At 39.7% G+C, this 21,327-nt stretch overlaps 1 pseudogene; it reads left to right on the forward strand.

Moving 5' to 3' along the window:
- The window catches only part of LOC148135276 (uncharacterized), an 85,514-nt pseudogene that overhangs the window by 34,144 nt on the left and 30,043 nt on the right, over window positions 1-21,327 (forward strand).

A 21,327-nucleotide genomic window follows, 5' to 3' on the forward strand; every position in this document is an offset into this window, starting at 1 on the left:
TCTACTGAAGCCTGGAAGAGTCACGTTAGTTTTGAAGGTTTGGTGAACCATCTGTATCTACCGGCTCCACTGAGAGACTCCATGCACAAGGAAAGTGGTGAGCGGTGAGATGAAAAAACAAACATCCCATGAGTAATCCAGTAACTAACATGGCATGCTTGGATTGGTTCCAAATAACGTTGGGAGCATTAAACATGTGTCTGATGTCAGGATAGCTAAATATCTGATTGAGAACAAGATGGACCAAAGCTTGTTCTTTTTTTATTATAAGTCAAATAAAGTGGGAAGAAGCCTGGTTTGTGTTTTTAACATCAGCAATGACAAATGTACAGGATGCCTTAGTTGTGGGTTGGAAACATGGAGGCGACTTTCGAATTAAACTCTTTATTGTTAATGATTAGGATGGATATCATTCTGCTCGTTCAGAAAATGAGAGTGTATAAATCCCAAATTTAAAAACAAAACTGGCACATTTTAATACGTCTGAAATTGCAATATTGATTTTGGATTTTTATAGTGGATTTATATTTGTTTCATATATTCTGCAGGAGAAAAGCTACTGGAGCCATCAGTGTCGATCCTCCTGCCACCAACAGAAGACGTTTCCGCTAAGAGTTTTCTCTCCCTCACCTGTTTAGTGAGAGGCTTCTCTTCCCAAGAGATCTTAGTCAAGTGGACAAACAATGACAAGCCAGTTAATCCCAGTAACTACAAGAACACCGAGGTGATGGCGGAGAGCGAGAGCACCTCCTTCTTCATGTACACCCTGTTGTCCTTTGCAGCAGAGGAGTGGGCCAGTGGTGCTTCTTATTCCAGTGTGGTGGGACATGAAGCGATTCCACTGAAGATCATCAACAGAACAGTCGATAACTCCAGCGGTAAACCAACTTTTGTGAACATTTCAGTTGCACTGATGGGCACTATTAATTCATGTCAGAAAAATTTCGAAGATGTTTTAATCATTCAACAAAAGTAATAAAACTTTTTCTTCCAATTGTGATTTAAATATACAACCGTTTAATTAATTGTGCTTCTCACTTTTAATTATATTCCAGTTGTAAAGTTAAGTTGGATTAGTAACAGGTGTCGGACTCATGTCTTGTGCAGTTAATGTTCCCTGCTCGGACAAAGTTAGGATCAGAGATAGAGTAAAGCTCACGCATTGCCAGATTCTGCAAAGTACCTTTTCCATTTTAAATTCTAATTAAACGAAATCTGAAAATCCCCAATTTCTGTCAAGTGAAAAACACGAATTTTGAACTTGGTTTTCCCGATTCCCCGATTGCACATTCTTACGAAATTCATGTCGGCTTTCAACTTCCACAATGGAACAATTGGGAACGCAATCTTAAGAGACATTTGAAATTAGTTTTGATTGGAAAATACCAATCGCAAATCGTGCAGATGAAGTTGAATATAACACTAGTGTCTGTTTAACCAGGGATCTTGTACCAATGCAGTAGTTGACAGAATGCATGTTAATTTCCCCAACAAAGAGACGCGAAAGGAAGGTTATTGTTGTTCAGCCGAAGGAGGAGGAGAGGGGAATTATTAACGGTCTGTACTCTTACTCACTCTGCAGAGTTTTCAAGATAGAAGTCCACAGTAATGTACCACAGTCGCTGACAGGAACAGTCAGCTTCTTCTTTACTGTCCGAAGATTCCATCTTCCATGCAAAATAATACCTTTGAGTATGCTGGACACGATTGACCCTGTTAATCGTTTGTTAACATTGACTGCCCTTAATCCTAAACTGGTATTTGCATCATCCCAGATTGAAGTCCATAATTTTGTCTCAGTTTTCTGGAGCACATGGGAGAAATTCTGGTATTCGAACTTCTGACATAATTTTGCTTCACGTACAGAACATTTATAGATATTTTGTAATCAGCATGTTCGGAAATGTAATTCTGCATGTCTGGAATAGTGGAAATTTGAACTCAGATCTCTTGTCTCAGAGACAGAAATTCAATCGCTGCAACAAAAGAGTAGCTCACATCGAGGGCGAAAGGGCCTTGTATGCGCAGTTTCGTTCTATGTTCTGAAACATTTATCTCTCCACGACGATTAGAAATGTTCCTGACAAAATCAGGGTCAGACATAATTGTTGACAATCCATTAAAACACAAAAATAATGCAAACTGTAGTCTAGTATAAGAGCTGAAACAGTTACAGAGAGATGCTCACAAATACATGCGCAAAAACACATAAACAGGCTCTCACCTAAAGACACACGTTTATGCACATACATAAACGTGCACACAGATGAGCATTAACACACGTTTGCATACAGACAGCTACACATGCAAATGGTACTTGAACACTCATCTAGCCCCCCGTAAAACGCATATTCACAGAAAAAATAGCACATGCACAAATGAACAAGGATATCCACACATAACTATGAAAAGCATAGACGCACATTAATACACAAATGGACATGACTGCATTTCTATTCATGCAGCATAATGCTGATCGACATACATTCATACGCACACAGATACAACATCTGAAAGTTGTCTTCCCACGTGTAGGCACACATAGGCACTTATGAGCACAGGATAAAATAAATATTAGTTCTTAATTTTCATAAGCACAAACGTATGATTGCAGTGGCAGCTTATTTTATTTTGAAACCACTTTGATCAGCACTTATACATGGTCACATACACACACATAAATTCCGAGTCGTACATGCAGACGTGCAAATAATGGAGCATTTATTAAACAAGGAGAATAGCACAAGCATCAGCAAACATTCACACACAATAACACAAAGAAACACATCAGGCAATGGTTTAGGATAGATTGCCACACAAACAGAGATCATGACGCAAAGATAAACATCCACCAAACATGACGTTGCATGCACACAATTATTGAGGACAAACATGAAAATAACCGAATGTAGGTAGGACCTGAAATAGACAGATCCTGCTGTATATTGGTAGGATGGCATAACGAAAAGTAAACACTCACAAGGACGTTAAAAGATAAACGTAGGCGTCAACGAAGTGCCAGTTTAGCATGGTGATGCTTCCACGTCGTGAAGGGAACAAGATTTGAATACAAAAAGCATGTGAGCGCATCAGTAGTAAAGAGCATGAGTATGTTTATTCATACACACACTTCAAAATGGGCAAGTGCAATGCAAGAGACATGCATTACCACATCCACAAACACAAGGAAAAACATACACATCAAGCCATAGAAAAAATAAATTAAGAGCGCCATGCACAAAAACTGATTCCTAAATATACAGATCCTACAAACAAAAATATGAAGCATTTTTCATACTGTGGATGTAATTTACATTCATGAGATGCCAAGCAGTTGGTCACCAATATATCATGAAGATGAGAATCACATATGAACTTTTATCCAGCGATGGACAAAATCTTGAACTAAACTGCGGTCACAGCACATATTTAAAATATAATGATAAAATTAAAATAATTGTTCTCAATATGTATCCCTCAAATGATAATATTCTTCAATAATAGATTAAAAGACAAAGTAATTCAAAGTGTTCTGACAAGGACAGTAAGGAGAAAATGTGCAGTTAATATTAGATACTTCTTGCTGAGAATCAATAAAGCATTAATACATGCAGATAGAGAGTCAAAATTGAGAAATACCTGACTGCCTGAAGAAGATGTAATGGCTTCTAATTACAATACTAAGATGCAGATAGATCTGTCAGGATCATTAAACAATCTGAACGTGTTCTCTCAGCTTTATATTCATAGATTCAATAGATCATACTTGGATTGAAGACTATGGGGATGATAATGGCAACATCTGGAAAACTGCTTCCACGTTCATCACCCTGTTCTTCCTGAGTATTTTCTATAGTGCTGCCGTCACTCTGGTGAAGGTGATGATAATCAAATAATTCACACAGCAAGCAGCCTAAGATGTTTTGTGAAATATAGAAGTGTGCCACTGAATACAACTCAGAACCTGAATGCATCTGATAATAAACATCTGCATCATGACATTATCTCTCTTTTCCAGGTTAAGTGAATGAGGTGTGGACACTGTAGATTTTCCTCATCTGTTTATTAAGGCTTCTGAATTCCGAATCTACTATCTGTCCTGTTGATGACTCGAATCGTGAGATCACTTCAGTTTATCAGTGTGTAACTGAGATAAATATTGATGTCCTTTCGTTTTCACTTTGATATCTTTGAGATGATTATAGTTGGAATAATTTGTAGCTTCCCAGTTGTTTGAATTCAATTCGTTTTTTTTTAATTTGTTCCTTATTCAGAATGGATGCCACCCTTATATGCTGAGCCTTTTCATTCTCTTTCTGGCGATTGCTACAGATGTACATAAAATTCACGGCTCATTGTGCATGCGATCTCGTCTCAGTGTAGCATCCAGTCATTATATTCACTTCTATTAACTTTAACATAAGCTTTTCGATAAAAATGCTTCTGAAATGGTTAATAAATCTTGAAGGAATATGCACTAACTTTGAGTATGCTTAGTTCTTTCTTCGAGGCCAATACGTAAAAAAAAACATTTTCCCAAGTTTACACATTCCACTACCTTCCCAGCAAACACCTTTCACTTGACTTGTCTAGTTGTGTTTCATACAGTTATTTAGGTTAATTCTGCGCCACCATGTGGACCACTCATATAATTGCATTTTTCACACTGTTTGTCTGACGGAATTCTCCAGAGGCAGAATGATTAGAGACCATGTCCTCTTAAGCACAAATCGTCACGCCCACGGGTCACATAATAATCAAAATCAGGAATGTTGCTCACAGAAATCTATGAGAGGCAGGCAAATGAATGAGGAAGTTGAGTCTGTTTAAACTAAAAGTACTCCCAATGTCGGGACAGGCTGGTTTAGTAATGCATAAATCGGTACCCAGATGTCCAATTAAACGTTTATCAGTCAAAAATGTCAACGTTCAGTCAGACATGCAGGCACAACACATGGAAAAACGTTGGGCGGATTCTCTCAACTGGAGTTTCTCGCACACATATGACTCGTGGAGCATAAATTCTAGGATCTATTTGACACACCACACCTCTCAAATCCCATTAAGTGAGACTCAGATATGTCTTATACAGGAATATTACTGAACAGAAACCCACAAAAATCATAAATCACACCTCGATTTGGGTCAGGCGAGGTAGAAATCAGACGTACAGGCAGAATTCAGCACCAATCATTTCAACTGAGTCTGAATCCAATCTTGTCTCGAGACTCTGAAGACGTCTCTACTAGTCATAGTTTATTATTTCCGGGGGCAATATATGTAGTATTAATCCCTTATGAAAGCAATTGAAATACATATATTTCAAATAATCCATCAATTTAGATTTGACTCCGCAACATCTGATACCTTGGTCTCTCTAGAACACTCAAAAATCTGTAATTAATCGAGGCTGATAAGAAATTCAAAAAACGAATTTTTCCCATGTATTTTAATTTATCATTTCATTGGTAAACATGAAATTTATACCTCTGCAAGAGAGAATGATCAACATTAATATATACATTTACACACGTATGCATTCTCAAATTTTAAATGAATTGTTCACTGTGTGAAACTATTCACACACAGAGAGTCTCGCTAAACCATTAGAACATACTTACATTGCAACTTGAATTGTTACTGGAGCAAAATTTATAAAATAAACATAGAGGATCGTCGAAGGAGTGGAAGTCAAAATGGGAAATGATAGGGTGCAAAGCATAGAAATTGTGAAGCGGTAGTAAGTTTGTAAGACGCCAGGACAGATTTTTATGTTTACTGTGTAATTAGAATCGCATCATTGCTGATCAATCACAATTGCTGTTTAAAAGCATCAGGCCAGGCGAAATGCGATTTCACCTTGAATGTCATAATTAATCCTGAGACGGCTGCACACTTTACAGGAGCAGAAAATATCCAAAGCATTCGCTGCATTCAAGTAAGTTTCACCTTATTTTCTTTTATGATGTTTTGATTGCCAATTATACTTATAAAGTGCCTGAATGCTCTTAATTCTTATTCAGCGAGAATCTACCAAAATGTATCAGGGATTTAAGGGTTCAATCAAAATGAAAATTCTTGCTCATCAGAGAACAATCCTAATTTCTCGAAGTCGGTGAGATGGATCATCCAAGGAACACTTTTGCGAGTCAGTCATGCACCTTCTCTCATGACTTTACTTTTTTTTCACAAATGTAGCACTTGAAACTGGATGCAATATTCCAGGTGAGACAACCAACTGTTTTATTTCATGATTTGGAGATGCCGGTGTTGGACTGGGGTGTACAAAGTTAAAAATCACACAACACCAGGTTATAGTCCAACAGGTTTAATGGGAAGCACACGAGCTTTCGGAACGACGCTCCTTCATCAGGTGATGGTGGAGGGCTCAATCCTAACACAGAATTTAGAGCAAAAATTTTGAGTGTGATGTAACTGTAATTATTCATTGAAAAATCGATTGTCTGATAAGCCTTTCATCTGTTAGAATACAGTGATACTTTCACTTCTTTCATATGAAAATTACAAAACCTTTTCTTTTAAAATTGCATTCTCGGGTTAGCTGTTAACAATGGTGATAGGTAGACAACAAGCACAAATGAATTATGTTAAATTGAAATAAAACAAAGTTAAACCTGTTGAAGGTGGTAGCCCCCTGTGTTCTCTGTCTGTGCCATGATGTATAGATTGATTCTAATCTAAAAAAAGTGAGATAACTGAGTTTTACATAAATTCATGCAGTTTTTGAGCTCCGAGTTCTACATGAATACATGCAGTTTTTGAGCAAAGTATAATGTAACCCTGCAAGTACAAACTCACCCCACAAAATATATGTGTGCATGTAGGTCTTTGTCTGTGTGTGTGTCTGTCTGTTTGGGTTGTGGTGTTGTGAATGTGAGAAAGTCTTTGTGTGTGTGTAGTGAGTGCAGAGTGTCTTAAGTCTGTGAGGGGGTGCATGTGTGAGTGTAGGAGTATGTGTCTGTAAGGGTGTGTGGGGGTGTCTTTGTGCGCGTCTGTGTGTATGTGTGTCCGTGTGTATGTGCGTATAGGAGTGCTTGTATGTGACAGTGTGTGTGTATGTAGGAGTATGTGTGTGTGTGTGTGTGTGTGTGCGTGTGTGTGTGTGTGTGTGTGTGTGTGTATAGTGCAATGGTGGTCACCTGTAATGTGACATGAACCTAACAACCCAGTTGAGGCCCTCCCCATGGGTACCGAACTTAGCTGTCAGCCTCTGCTCGGCCACTTTTCTCTGCTGCCTGTCCCGAAGTCCACCTTGAAGATTGGTCACCCGAAGGCCGGAGGCTGAATGTCCTGGACCACTGAAGTGCTCCCCAACTGGGAGGGAACCCTCCTTCTGTTTATTGTTGTGCGGTGCCCATTCATCCGTTTTCGTAGCCTTTGCTCCGTTTCCCCAATGTACCATGCCTCCGGGCATCCTTGCCTGCAACGTATCAGATAGACAACGTTGGCTGAGTCACATGTGTACCTGCCATGTACAAGGGGGGAGGTGTCCCCACGCGTAATAATGGTATATATGTCCACACTCTGACACGCCTTGCAACATCTACCGTGTCAGGATTGTATGGAGTTGTCCTGAGAGCCGGGCAGCTTGCTCCGAACAACTATCTGTTTGAAGTTTGGCGGTTGTTTAAAGGCAAGTAGTGGAGGTGTGGGGAAGGTCTTGGTGAGGTGCTAATACTCATTGATAATGTGTTGCAGGTCACGAAGAACATGGCGTAATTTTTCAGCTCCTTTAAAATACTGAACAACGAAGGGTACCCTGTCGGTTGCAGCATCTATCTGTCTCCTTAGGAGGTCATTACGGTTCCTTGCTGTGGCAAGTCGGAACTGGCGGTCGATGAGTTGGGCATCGTACTCCGTTCTTGTGAGGGCATCCTAGAGTACTTCCAGGTGTCCATCACGTTCCTCCTCATCTGAGCAGATCCAGTGTATGCGTAGGGCTTGTCCATAAGTGATGGCTGTTTTAATATGGTTTGCTTGGAAGCTGGAGAAGTGTAGCATTGTGAGGTTGTCTGTGGGTTTGCGGTAGAGTGTAGTGCTGTGGTGTCCATCCTTGATGGAGACGCATGTATCCAAGAATGAGACAGATAGTCGAGAGTCGTCCATGGTGTGTTTGATGGTGGGATAAAACTTGTTGATGTCATTGTGTAGTTTTATCAATGACTCCTCGCCATGGGTCCAGAGGAAGAAAATGTCATCAATGTCCCTGGTGTACAATGTTCGTTGGAGATCCTGCATAGAGAAGAAGTCTTGTTCGAACCAGCCATCCCCTATGGACAAGCCCTAGTCTGAGCTCAAAAACTGTATGAATTTATGTAAAACTCTGTTATCTCACTTTTTAGATTAGAATCAATCTAAACATCATGGCATAGACAGATAACACAGGGGGCGAATACCTTCAACATATTATCTCGCTATCACCATTATTAACAGCTAACCCGAGAATGCAACTTTAAACAAAAAGGTTTTGTGATTTATACATGAAAGAAGTGAAAGTATCACTGTATTCTCATTGATGAAAGGCTTAACAGACAATCAATTTTTCAATGTATAATTACATTTACATCACACTGTAAATTTTTACTATAATTTCTGTGTTAGGATTGAGCCTTCCACTATCACCTGATGAAGGAGCGTCGCACCGAAAGCTAGTGTGCTTCCAATTAAACCTGTTGGACTATAACCTGGTGTTATGTGATTTTAAACTTTGTTTTATTTCAATTTAACATAATTCATTTGTGCTTGTTGTCTGCAGCACACTTTATGAAGTTGGGGTTTATTTGTTCTTCTGTCGACATGTCATGGTACATTCCCTGATTTGAGCACACATACACGGATGATTATCTACTCCTACTCACCTTTGGATTTACAATTTTACTGTTATATGTTCTTCTGAGTTCATCACAAAACAGAGAAGCACGTCACAGCTCCACGAGGCTGAGATATATTTGACACAAGGAGGTCGTTACTGGAACTCCTGCTACTTTCCATTCGATGTCCTTCCCTGCAGCATCTGTAAAAAATTGAAGTTCAACCTTGTTCTTCCAACATCATAATATTTGACCTTAAATTGTTATTCATTTTTCTTCTTTAATTGTGCCTCATGGACCGAGGCAGAGGTTGTAACAACAAGTACTCCAAACATTGAACTCCGAGATTGTACACGAAAAGGCAACGTATATCCTGAAAAGGCAAACTTCTCGTAACAAATGGTTGACTACAACAAAACAGCGAATGAGATGAATGTGATTTCATCGAAAAAGCAAATAGAAAATACTCTGAAGGTACAGCAGCCCAGGCAAGACCTGAGCAGAGAGAACGGAGTTTTTCTTCTATTATGTGTTATATCCAGAATTTGCCTTACGCACAATGTAACTTTATATTTCCCATCACCAAGTCACCTATTGTTTTTCTTTTCAGTTATTAAGAATAAATAGAGTAATGTATGCATAGAGTCTCGTAAGGGCAATTCACACCATCAAAGGAAGTCGGAAGAGCGAGAAGATGCTTCCCGTCAGTTTATTCCCTGTCATGAGATAGTACTGCTGTCCTCAGAGAGGATATTTCTGAGGGATTGTAAAGTAAAGCTAAGCAAATGGAACTCAGAAATAAGAAGGAGATGCGATTGCAATAGTCCCCCCCCCCAGTAGTCAGAGTGAAATTGAAGATCAAATATGTGGAGAGATCTCATTGAGATGTAAGAATAATACAGTTGTAATAATAGCGAATTTTAACCTTCTAAACATAAATTGGGACACCATAATGTTAAGGGCTTGAATGGTGAGGAATTTGTTCCATGTGCTCAAGAAAGATTTCTTAATTAATAGGTAGATGGAACCACCACAGATAAGAAAAAAAGAAAACTTGTCCTTTTCTTGTGAGAAAAGGCAGGGCAAGTGATTGAAGTCTTCATAGCAGAGCACTTTGGGGCCAGTGGCTATAATTCAAATAGTTCTAAAATACTTATAGAAAGGATAGGTCTTGTATGACTCTTTGACTCTAATATATAACATATGTTTATTCTTAACCAGAACATCAGCATCTTTATTTCTCCATTGTTTCCTCCTGTTACCAGCCTTACCTTCACTCTAACAGGAGCGTAATGCCGCTGAACTTTCATTATCTCACTTCTGAAAGCCTCGCTCTTGTTGGCTCTCCTTTCACGTGCAAACAGTTTACTCTAATCCATTCTTGGATGTTTTTTGTTTCTTTCTATCAAAATTTGCCCAGATCCAATGAGAGATTTTAACTTTTATACAAAACCTATCCTTTCCATAACTATTTTAGAACTATTTGAATTATAGTTACGGCATATAGACAAATGAGATCAAGTGAATTTCTTGAAGAATAAAGGAGTTTGTAGGGACATTGTTTAAAAAGAGAAATCAGGAGGGAGAAAGGGGATATGATATGATATGTGATATATGTAGATTGTACCAACCTTCACCACTTCCTGCAGCAGGTCATCCCATACATGCAACATTCTCTGCTATAAAAAGTTGCCCATTAGGACCCTTTCATTTATTTCCTCTCGCATCCTAATCCTACCCCTCTTTTCTGGACTCCCTTATCCCAGGAAAAAATCCTGTCTATCCACTATATCTACGTCGCTCAATATTTTATACCGCTCACCCTCTAATGGTGCAGTGAAAACAAACAGCCTATTCCGTTTCTTATTATATTACTTTGTGGCCGTGAAGATGTAAAAACCGAGAGGGAGTCGTCATAAATCATGCTGCATTTTACATAAATGATGTCATTTCTTTAATATCAGTTGGAGTCAAATCGAGTATGGGTGCCTTTTCAATTTGATACCAGTTGCACAGAAACTGGGGAAATATACTGCAACAAAAAAGAAATGCAATTGCGGTGCGATTAATCCCACTATATGATTCATGTAAAAAATAATTTCCTGTTTTGAACTTGCAGTTACGAGAACTTACAAATTATTTCTGTATTTGTAATAACTTTAATCCATCCGTTATTTTACATTTAGTTGTTACAGATATCATGTGAATTACTGCACTTTTCTCAGTACTTAACCATAAAACACAAAGCAAAATGAAGTAAAACTGCAAATTAAATACTGTCTCTAATTAATACGAAATAAAAATATTTAGCAATTCAATCAAATTGTTAGGGAATGTGGTAAGCTAGTCAGATCTGAGGACTGCAAGAATTTACAGGAGGTCATTAATAAATTTACAATATGGTGAAATAATTGGCAAATGAAGTTCGACATAGATGAATGTAACGTGCTGTATCTTGGTAGGAATAATGTGCAGGTCACTTATTCGATGGTGCATGTCTAAGTGGGAGAGACAGACAAAGGGATCTCACACGATTACATCAATCACTAAAAACAATTGCCAAGGCGAAACGAAGACCGTCAAAACGCAAACAAAGCTCTAAGCTTTATCTCTAAAAGGATAGATTTGAAAGTAGGCATGTCTGCTAGATCCCTGTTAAAATGGTTTAGACTATAATTAAAAGTATTGCCTGCAGTTCTTGCTGCCAGGTTATAGAATGGCCACACAAGCACTGGAGAGGATGAAGAGAGATTTAAGAGTGAAACACAAATTTATGGGTGTGTATATCAGGGAGGAGTGGTCGTGATGTTCACTTCTTTCTTGAAAAGAAAAGCAGGCTGAGGGGTCAAAATTATGAAAGGTTTTGATAAGAGCAGGTGCAGAGAAAACAGTTCCTCCATGGGGTAGAGCAGAAGTAGAGGCTGTCAATAAAAAGAAGGAACCATAATTCAGGTATAGACAGGATAGATTGAGTGAATACTTAGAAGAGTATAAAGGCAGTTGGAGTGTACTTAAGTGAGAAATCAGGAAGGTACAAAAGGGACATGGGCACATGGCAAACTGAGTTAAGGAGAATCCGAAGGCTTTGACAAATACATTAAGGGTACCTATGGAGAGAATAGGGCCCCTCAAAGATCAGCAAGGCGGCCTTTGTGAAGAGCCACAGAAGATGCGGCAGATACTGAACAAGTGTTTTGCACCAGTACTTACTGTGGAAAGCACAAGGAAGATATGCAATGTGGGGAAATAGATGGTGACACCTTGAAAAATGTCCATATTACAGAGGAGGAAGTGCTGGATGTCTTGAAATGCGTAAAAGTTATAAATACCCAGGACCTGGTCAGGTGTACCCTAGAACTCTTTGGGAAGCGAGGGAAGTGATTGCTGGGCCACTTGCTGAGATATCTGTATCATCGATAGTCGCAGGTGAGGTGCCCAAAGACTGAAGGTTGACTAACGTGGTGCCACTGATTAAGAAAGGTGGTCAGGACAAACCAGGGAGTTATAGACCAGAGAGCCTGATGTCAATGGTAGGCACGTTGTTGGAGGGAATCCTGAGGGACCAGATGTACATGTAATTGGAAAGGTAAGGACGTATTAGGGATCGTCAACATGGTTATATGCGTGGGAAATCATGTCTCAAAAAAGTTGTTTGAGTTTTTTTGAAGAACTAACAAAGGGAATTGATGAGGGCAGATTGGCAGATATTATCTACATGGACTTCAGTAAGGCTTTCAGCAAGGTTCCCCATTGGAGACTGGTGAGGAAGGTTAGATCTCACGGAATACCTGGTGCACTCACCATTTGGATGTGGAATTGTCTCAAAGATCGAAGACAGAGGGTATTGGTGGTGGGTTATTTTTCACTCCACTGGTCACAGACCTCCAGTCTGATAAACAACCCTCAACCACCACCCTCTGTCTTCGACCTTTGAGCCAGTTCTGTATCCAAGTAGCTAGTTAACCCTGTATTTAAGATCTAACCTTGCTGGCCCGTCTCCTCTGAGAAACCTTGTCAAATATCTTACTGAAGTCCATATAGATCACATGTACCACTCTGCCCTCAACAATCCTCTTTCTTACTTCTTCAAAAAATACAATCAAGTTTGTAAGACATGATTTCCCACACATCAAGTCACGTTGATTATCCCTCAAAAGTCCTTGCCTTTTGAAATACATGCACATCCTGTCTCTCAGGATTCTCCACAACTTTATGCATTTCAAGACATCCAGCACTTGCTCCTCTGTAATATGGACATTTTGCAAAGTGTCACCATCTATTTTCCTACATTCCATATCTTCCATATCCTTTTCCACAGTAAATACTGTTGCAAAATACTCGTGTGGCATCTCCACCATTTTCTGCGGCACCACACAAAAGCCACCTTGTTAATGTTTGAGGGACCCTATTCTCTCCCGCGTTACCCTTGTCTCCTTAATGAATTTGTAAAAACCCTTTGAGTCTCCTTGATTCTATCTGCCAAAGCTATCTCATGTCCCCCTTTTTGCCCTCCTGATTTCCTTCTTAAGTATATTCCTACTGCCTTTATACTCTTTTAAGGATTCACTCGATTTATCCTGTCTATACATTACATATGCTTCCTTCTTTTTCTTAACTAAACCTCAATTTTTTACCTGGATGGGTGCAGCTCCGACAACCCTGAAGAAGCTTGACACAAAGCTGCCCACCTGTTTGGCACCATATCCACAAACATTCAGTCCCTCCACCACCAGCACTCAGTAGCAATGGTTATTACTGTCTGCAAGGTGCTCTTCAGAAATTAACCAAAGGTTCCAAGACAGCACCTTCCATACACGCAACCACGTCCATCTAGAAAAACAAGGGGAGCAGGTACTTGGGAACACAACCACCTGTAAGTCCCCTCCAAGCCACTCACCATCCCGATTGGAGATATATCGCCATTCCATCACATCGTTGGATCAAAACATTGAAACTCCCTCCCTCCTGGCATTATGGGTCAACCCACAGCAAGTGGACTGCAGAAAGTCAAGAAGGCAGCTCACCACAAACTTCTCAAGGGCAAATAGTGATAGACTATCAATTCTGGCCAGCCAGCGACGGCCAAGTCCCACAAATGAATAAACAATAAATCACCATTGTATGAAATGAATTGAGTATTGACAACATAGAGAGGAATTATAATTTTTTTCACACAAATACACACAAAAACGTCTCAAGTGCACAGCACTGAACGTGAATATTTTTTCTCGCATGGCCACTCTTCAATTTTAGGTTGAGAGAACTGAAAAAGCTTTGTTCACAACACTCCCACTCGGGGAAGGTCCATGCACCAACTGGGGGCATGTTAAATGAATCATTACTGGCCTCAGTAGAATCTGCCGAGCGGACCCTGGCGACATTTTGTACACTCCGACTCCCAACGGCCTTTCTACTCATTTGTTTGTATTTCCAGTTCCAAGAATGATCGCGACCGTAGACAGGAGGCTGTTCCAGTATGCAGTTGGGATACGCTGCTGTTAGCTGTTTGATCTTTTTAAGGTGGGACATCCTGAATCTGCAGGCGTGCCTCGAGCATTCGGGATGTTGTATCCCACACAATGCAGAATCCACCTACTACTGATAAAATTCTAGCATTGGTGGGAACAGACTCCACATTGGCCAACTGAGTGGCCATTCTTTCTTTGTTTTGAAATCAATAAAATACCATTGAGATGGAAATATAAGAGGCACTGCAACTCCTTCCTTCACTTAGGTGAAAGTGTGGACTGCAGATGCCGGAGATTAGTCAAGATTAGAGTGATTCCGGAAAAACAGTGCAGATCAGGCGGCATCTGATGAGCAGCCGTGACCATTCCGGATGAAGGGCTCTTGCCAAAGCTTCGATTTTCCCGCTCCTCCGATGTTACCTTACCTGGTATACTTTTCCAGCACCACTCTAATCTTGACTCTTGCCTTCCCTTGAAATTTTACAACCTATTATCCACCTAATGATCTTGCAGCATGTCCCTACAGGTCTGATAGAACCCAGTCTGATTGGTTTAAACCTGCTTCCAATATACAACAACATGGAAGTGTGGCAAACTGGTCAGAATTGATAAAGTTCAATAAAAACAGTCTTGACTTACTCTGAAATTCTGAACTGTGACTTAGGCTGAGATCAATAAAAATGGAAGAAGTACAGAAACAACCACTGCTATCCATCAGAAACAATTTTCTCTGAATGTCAATGTGCCGTCCACAATTTCGAATGGATCAGTGCATTTGAAAAGCAAATGAGAAGCAGCAATATTTTAGGTTAAAATGTGTGCACAGGTTGAAGCTGTTTCTTGCTTCAGTTTCACTAGAGGCTTCGCAGATACATTCCAATTGGCATGAATTAAATCTGCCAAAGTGGGCATTAAATTTTCATATTTATGAGGCGCTTTAACGGGAAGTGATGTACTGATTGCCAAACAGGAGAAAGTACCAGAAGAGTTAGAATGGATGACCAGACACGTCAAACAGGGTTGTTAAGCAGGCTTTCAAAAAGAGTGAATGAGTTCCAGAGGTCATCTGATGAAGTGATCAATAGAATAAAGCCAATTAAGGGGGCTCGGTCATCAACATGGACAAAAGGAAGAAATACAACATTTAGAGAACCAAAGAACAGAGTTTTTATATAAAAGATAGAAGACAGTGCGTTGATCATGGCTATGGAGAATTTGAAATATACATAATTTTAAATTTAAAACATTAGATGGCAGTGAGCCACTTAAGATCTCAGTCCTTTCTCGATAAATGCAAATTTAAGTTTACCCAGCCTTGTCCAAGCAACTTTAAATGACAATTGCTTTTGCATTGTGCATATCTCATGATTTCACAAAATATCGTCGTTTTATGAATGGAATAAAGTGCAATTTCCAAAGTTTCAGCAATGTATTAAACAGCAGTTAACAGAAATGATCAAGTTGCGAAAATTATCTTCCAACTTCCAGACTGATGCAATGGTCAAAGCGGATGTCTAAGAAAAGGATAGGTTTTTCAGGGGGTTAAACCATTTCGAGTCCTAAACATAGATTCCGTTTTACTCATATCAGCTGTATGTTGGATATTCCATTTGCAAAGTGTTCCGATATTCAAATACATACATTATTGCTTTAAAATAGCACAAGTATTTTTCCAGTTTTTTTTAAATCTTACTTTCATAAGGAAAGCTGCAGGAATATCGACATAAAGTGGAACAATATTTTACACTGTACAAGAAAAGAGTTCTGATGGGTCGGAAAGTGCATCATGATTGATGGACAATTGACAGCTTAACGTTGTTAAATTTTAAAAGGGCAGGTTGACTGATTAGTCAAGGCATTATCCAGCTAAATAAAACTGAGAATGGAAACTGTTGATTGGTTGAATCAAAACAAACCACAAGGCTTGGCAGTTCTCGTCCATTCTCTGTGCTTTTTCCAATCAGCACTCATTGCCTATGCGGTTTGAACGTTTTCTACCTTTGTGTTGCTACCGTTGAAAATATCCTGATCAGTAAAGGTTTCAATTTTTTTTCCATCAATACTCAAAGTTCTAAGCAGCACCCCAGATTGCAGGGGTGAAACATAACAAAAACGTATAGGGCTTACAATTAACTTGGGGAGTTTTGCACTGATCTCAGAGGAAAACCAGCAACAGTGTCCATGTGGAGAGGGAAGAATGGCAGCATTACATTGACTTGGGGGCGATACAGAAAGAATTGCAAGCCACTGAGGAACAGAAATAAATAGAAACAAACCACATGCACAGAGACACAACACACAATTACTTAAAGTAAAAAAGCTAGTAAAAGTATTATCACTTCGAGAAATTGTGGACTAGCGGAAATATTAAGTGTTATTCTGAATATTGAACGTGGCACCCATGGTTTGCAGCAGTTGAAGAGTTTGTCATACTATTTTGTAACCTGCTCAGATCCTTTACCATTAAGTGACCACATATTCAGATATTTTGAGAAGCAGGTATCAGCATGAAGTTGCAAATGAGCAGAAGCAGGGCTATCATCTGGACAGCACTAAGGAGATCCCACACGAATTGACTTTTTATTAAAACAGTGGGGTGATATTTAACTGGTGAAAGCCAATACAAGAGGAAATAAATGGGAAGAGAGGAACCACTTCCACGATTTCATCCAATCTAATATTAATACTTCCTTTTTCCAAGTATGGGACCGGCAAATACGAGGGGACACAACTTTAAAGTGAGGGGAGATAGGTAAAGACAGACGTCAGAGGTAGCTTCTTTACTCAGAGACTAGTAAGGGTATGGAATGCTTTGCCTGCAACGGTAGTAGATTCAGCAAGATTAAGTGCATTTAAGTCGTCATTGGACGGGCATATGGACGTACATGGAATAGTGTAAGTGGGATGGCCTTCAGATTAGTATGACAGGGCGGCGAAACATCGAGGGTCAAAGGGCATGTACTGCGCTGTAATGTTCTATGTTCTATAAGCGATACCTTTTCACCAAAATCAGCTGCCACGTTTTGAAAAGATGCAAGAAGCCCAATGAAGAGATAGTCGAACTTTAACTTGAATCTATAACGCATTATTTCAACGGATTTTTGTCGTTGCCTTCCAGAAGACATTTTTCCCCAAGCAACATAGGTTTGACAGAGAAACATTGGTTCGGATCACAGATCTGAGCCGAATAGTAAAAAAACCACGTCAAAATTAATTTCGAGACACTGTATCAATGAGCGTTTGGGGTTGCAGTGCCTCTGTATTCTGAGCTTCGACTGCAATCTCTACCGGTTCCATAGTTTTTCTGTGTCAGTTGCGTTTCCAGTCTGTTTGTAATTCATCATTCCTCACACAATATGTCGACAGGCCAATAAGGGTCGAGGACACATTGAATTTGGAACTGCAGAATGAGCCCGGCCAGTTGTTAGATTTGAAGGTGGGTGAGCACTTTGTTGATAATCCCCACAATTCGGTTATGTTTACTTTAGCGCTGGAAACGGATGTTTATATACCGCAGGGCATAAGATATAGCTGGGGTAAATGCAATTATGATGTGATTAGACAAGATTTAGGATCCATAGGATGTGGAAGGAAACTGTAGGGCATGGCACAATTGAAATGCGAAGCTAGTTCGAGGAACAGCTACTGCGCGTCCTTGATAGGTATGTACCTTTCAGGCAGGGAGGAAGTTGTCGAGTGAAGGAAGCATGTTTTACTAAAGAAGTTGAATCTCTTGTCAAGAGGAAGAAGAAGGCTTATGTTAGGATGAGATGTGATGCCTCAGTTAGGGTACGTGAGAAATGAAGGTTAACTAGGAAAGACCGAAAGCGAGAGGTCAGGAGAGCCAGGAGGGGACATAGAAATTCATTGGTGGATAGCATCAAGGAAAACCCATAAAGTATATCAGGAAGAAAAGAATGTCTCGAGTAAGATTAGGTCCAATCAAGGATAATAGTAGAAGTGTGTGTGGAGTAAGAGGAGATAGTTGAAGCACTATGTGAATATTTTTCGTCAGCATTTGTAATGGAAAATGACAATGTTATCGAGGAGAATATAGAGATACGGTCTACCAGTCTAGATTGGATTAAGGTTCACAACGAGGTGTTGTTAGCAATTTTGGAACGTGTGAAAGTAGATAAGACCCCTGGGGCAGATGGGTTTTATCCGAGAATTCTATGGGAATCCAGGAAGGAGATTGCAGAGCTCTTGGCTTTAATCATTACTTTGTCATTGTCTACAGGAATAGTGGCAGAAAACTGGAGGTGGCAAATGTTGCTCCATTGTTCAAAAAGGGGAGTTGAGACAACTCTAGCAATTATAGGCCAGTGAGCATTACTTCGGTTGGGCGTAAAGTTTTGGAAAGAGTTGTAAGATATGATTTATAACGATTGAGAAAAGAATATGTGAGTTAGGGGTGGTCAACACGGTTTTGTAAAGTGTACATCATGCCTCACGAAACTTATTAAGTTTTTTGAGAAGGCGATGAAACAAGTGGATGAGCGTAAAGCGGTTGATGTGATGAATTTGGATTTTAGTAAGGCGTTTGATAAAGTTCCCCAGTGGGCTGTTGCAAAAAATATGAAGGCATGGGATTAAGGATGATTTAGCGGTTTGGGTCAGAAATTAGCTAGCTGAAAGAAGACTAAGGGTTGTGGTTGAGTGGAAATGTTCATCCTGGAGTACAGTAACTCGTGTTGCATCACAAGGATCTCATTTGGGGCCACTGGTGTTTGTGATTTTAACGAATGACTGGGATGAGTGTCTAGAAGGATGGTTTAGTTAATCATTCCAAGTAAAAGTAATGGAATACACCAGTTATTGTTAGTTTTAAATTCTGAGTATTCGTACATTGGGGTTTATGACTTGGGGATCGTTTAGGAGTGAGGGCCACACAGCTCAAATAGAAAACCATTTTATTGGCGTGAATTGCGCAAGGACGCAATTGCATTCTGCCAGACGTGTAATACATGTCCGCTAATAGTAAAACCACAGGCGGTAATAATAGCTCCACCTTTAACCTCTTTCCTGCATTTGAGGAAACCTCTACAAGCGTCTTAACTGATTTCACAGATCCCCAACCTCAAACATGTGGAAATCATGTATTTCTTTACAAGAATTGATGTATCGACTAGTTACATTACACAAAATCACAGCTAAAAGAATGGTCGAGGGATTACTCAATTTTTTCAGTGGATACGGACTACTGACAGTGATGCAATCCGATCAATCATCAAACGTCACATCAACATTAATCATGAAGTTATGGGCATCTTAGAAATAAAACAATTTGATTCTACTGCGGCCTATTCAGAATCGCGGGAAAGGTGGGATCAGACATAAAAGATCATGTTTAGGGCTGAAAGCCAAGAAAATACAGATGACTGGGGTAAGAAAATTCGGTTTGTGCTTTTTGCTATCAGATATGCATCAAATGAATCGACCAAATTCATTCCATGAAGTAGTTTTCTGGCATGAATTAAGAGGACTGCGAAAATGGACGAAGGAGAAATTGGTAAGTAAGAATTCAAAGACCACATCATTGAACTATGTGTCAAATATTAGGGTTCAATTAAATACAGCTGGGGAGTTGGCTGGACAGCATTTAACAGTATTACAATATACAATGAAACAGGAAGCATACAAGAAATAAAACATCGCAGTTTTGTTCTCAGGGATAAGGAACTGTTACTTTCAGTGATGACAGAACCCTTAAAAGCAAGATTTCGTACACAGTATCCAATTGAAAGAAAAATGAGTGAAGTGAAATGACTGACAGGGACTCCAGACAGAAATGAATCTCACAGAGTGTCATGTGAATATGCTCCAAAGGTGTTTTGACAGGGAAAGAAAGCAAGAAGAGAATCTATTATTTATTGCAACAGAGGGAAGTTCAGAGGATTCTAAATTGGACATTCCTCAAATTAAGTTGGACAATGAGGAATTTGCAAAACTTTGCGATGCAGTTTGAGTTATCTTCCAGAGGAAAATCGAAATGACCTGAAAAAGCTCTTACTATTTCGTGTAGAGATGAGTGTTTAGGCTGTGAAGTACTAATATAATTGTGCAGGATGTAGACACAGGAGATCCTGTTCCGATTAATCAACATCCTTATGGGCATAAACCTCTAAAGTTGGCACAGTTTATAAACGAGATTGAACGCATTTTCCAAGACAACATATTCGATATGAGTTACAGTGATTGGAGATCACCCATGTTTATGATGCAAAAAGCAGATAGTAACCAACGGTTATGCGTGAACTACCGCGAAGTCATCGTAGTTACAAACACTGATGCATATCCGAATCCGCGTTTGGAAGACCGTGTGGAGAAGGTCAGATAAAAAAAAAACTTATACTTCTAAGTTTGGTTTGGTCAGGAGATACTGGCAACTAACTTTGTCAGAAAGAGCAAAAGCAGTTTAGGGTTTTTTGAAGCTGAATGAACTATATCAGTTTAATATGATGCCATTTGGCATCAAACATATGCCAACCATAGTTCACAGACGAACCAATAAGGTAACGGAAGGATTACCCCACTGTGTTGCTTATATAGATCACCTAATATTTTCAGTCTCACATGGAAGGAGCTTTCACAACATTTATCAGACTTGTTCGACCGACTTCGAAAGACAGATGTGGCGATAATCCTGGCCAATCGTGAATTTGCCGAAATCCAAGTCACGTTCCTGGGCCATGTAACTTGACATAGACAAACGTCGCCATGGGGTCTAAAGACTAAAGCAATTGGGTAGTTTCGCATAACATTATCAAGTGGAGCTTTACTACGGTTCGTGTGATTGAGTGGATTTTATCGAAAATGGTCCCAAAACTTAGTAGTGAGCATAGTCCAGGCACTGAAGTGCACAAGAACGGAAAGACGTTTCAGAGCACAGCAGACTGCCAGATGGCATTTGACAACCTGAAAATTCTATTCTTGTCCAAGTTTCAGCCGCACCGAAATACATAAAGCTGTTCAAGGTGGCTGTCAATGCAAATGATGTCGATGTCAATGCTGTGCTGTCGCAAGTA

Source organism: Chiloscyllium plagiosum, unplaced genomic scaffold (assembly GCF_037043375.1).
Source record: "Chiloscyllium plagiosum isolate Xiang-an unplaced genomic scaffold, Cpla_swu_hap1 HiC_scaffold_50, whole genome shotgun sequence".
In the NCBI taxonomy this organism is placed as follows: domain Eukaryota; kingdom Metazoa; phylum Chordata; class Chondrichthyes; order Orectolobiformes; family Hemiscylliidae; genus Chiloscyllium; species Chiloscyllium plagiosum.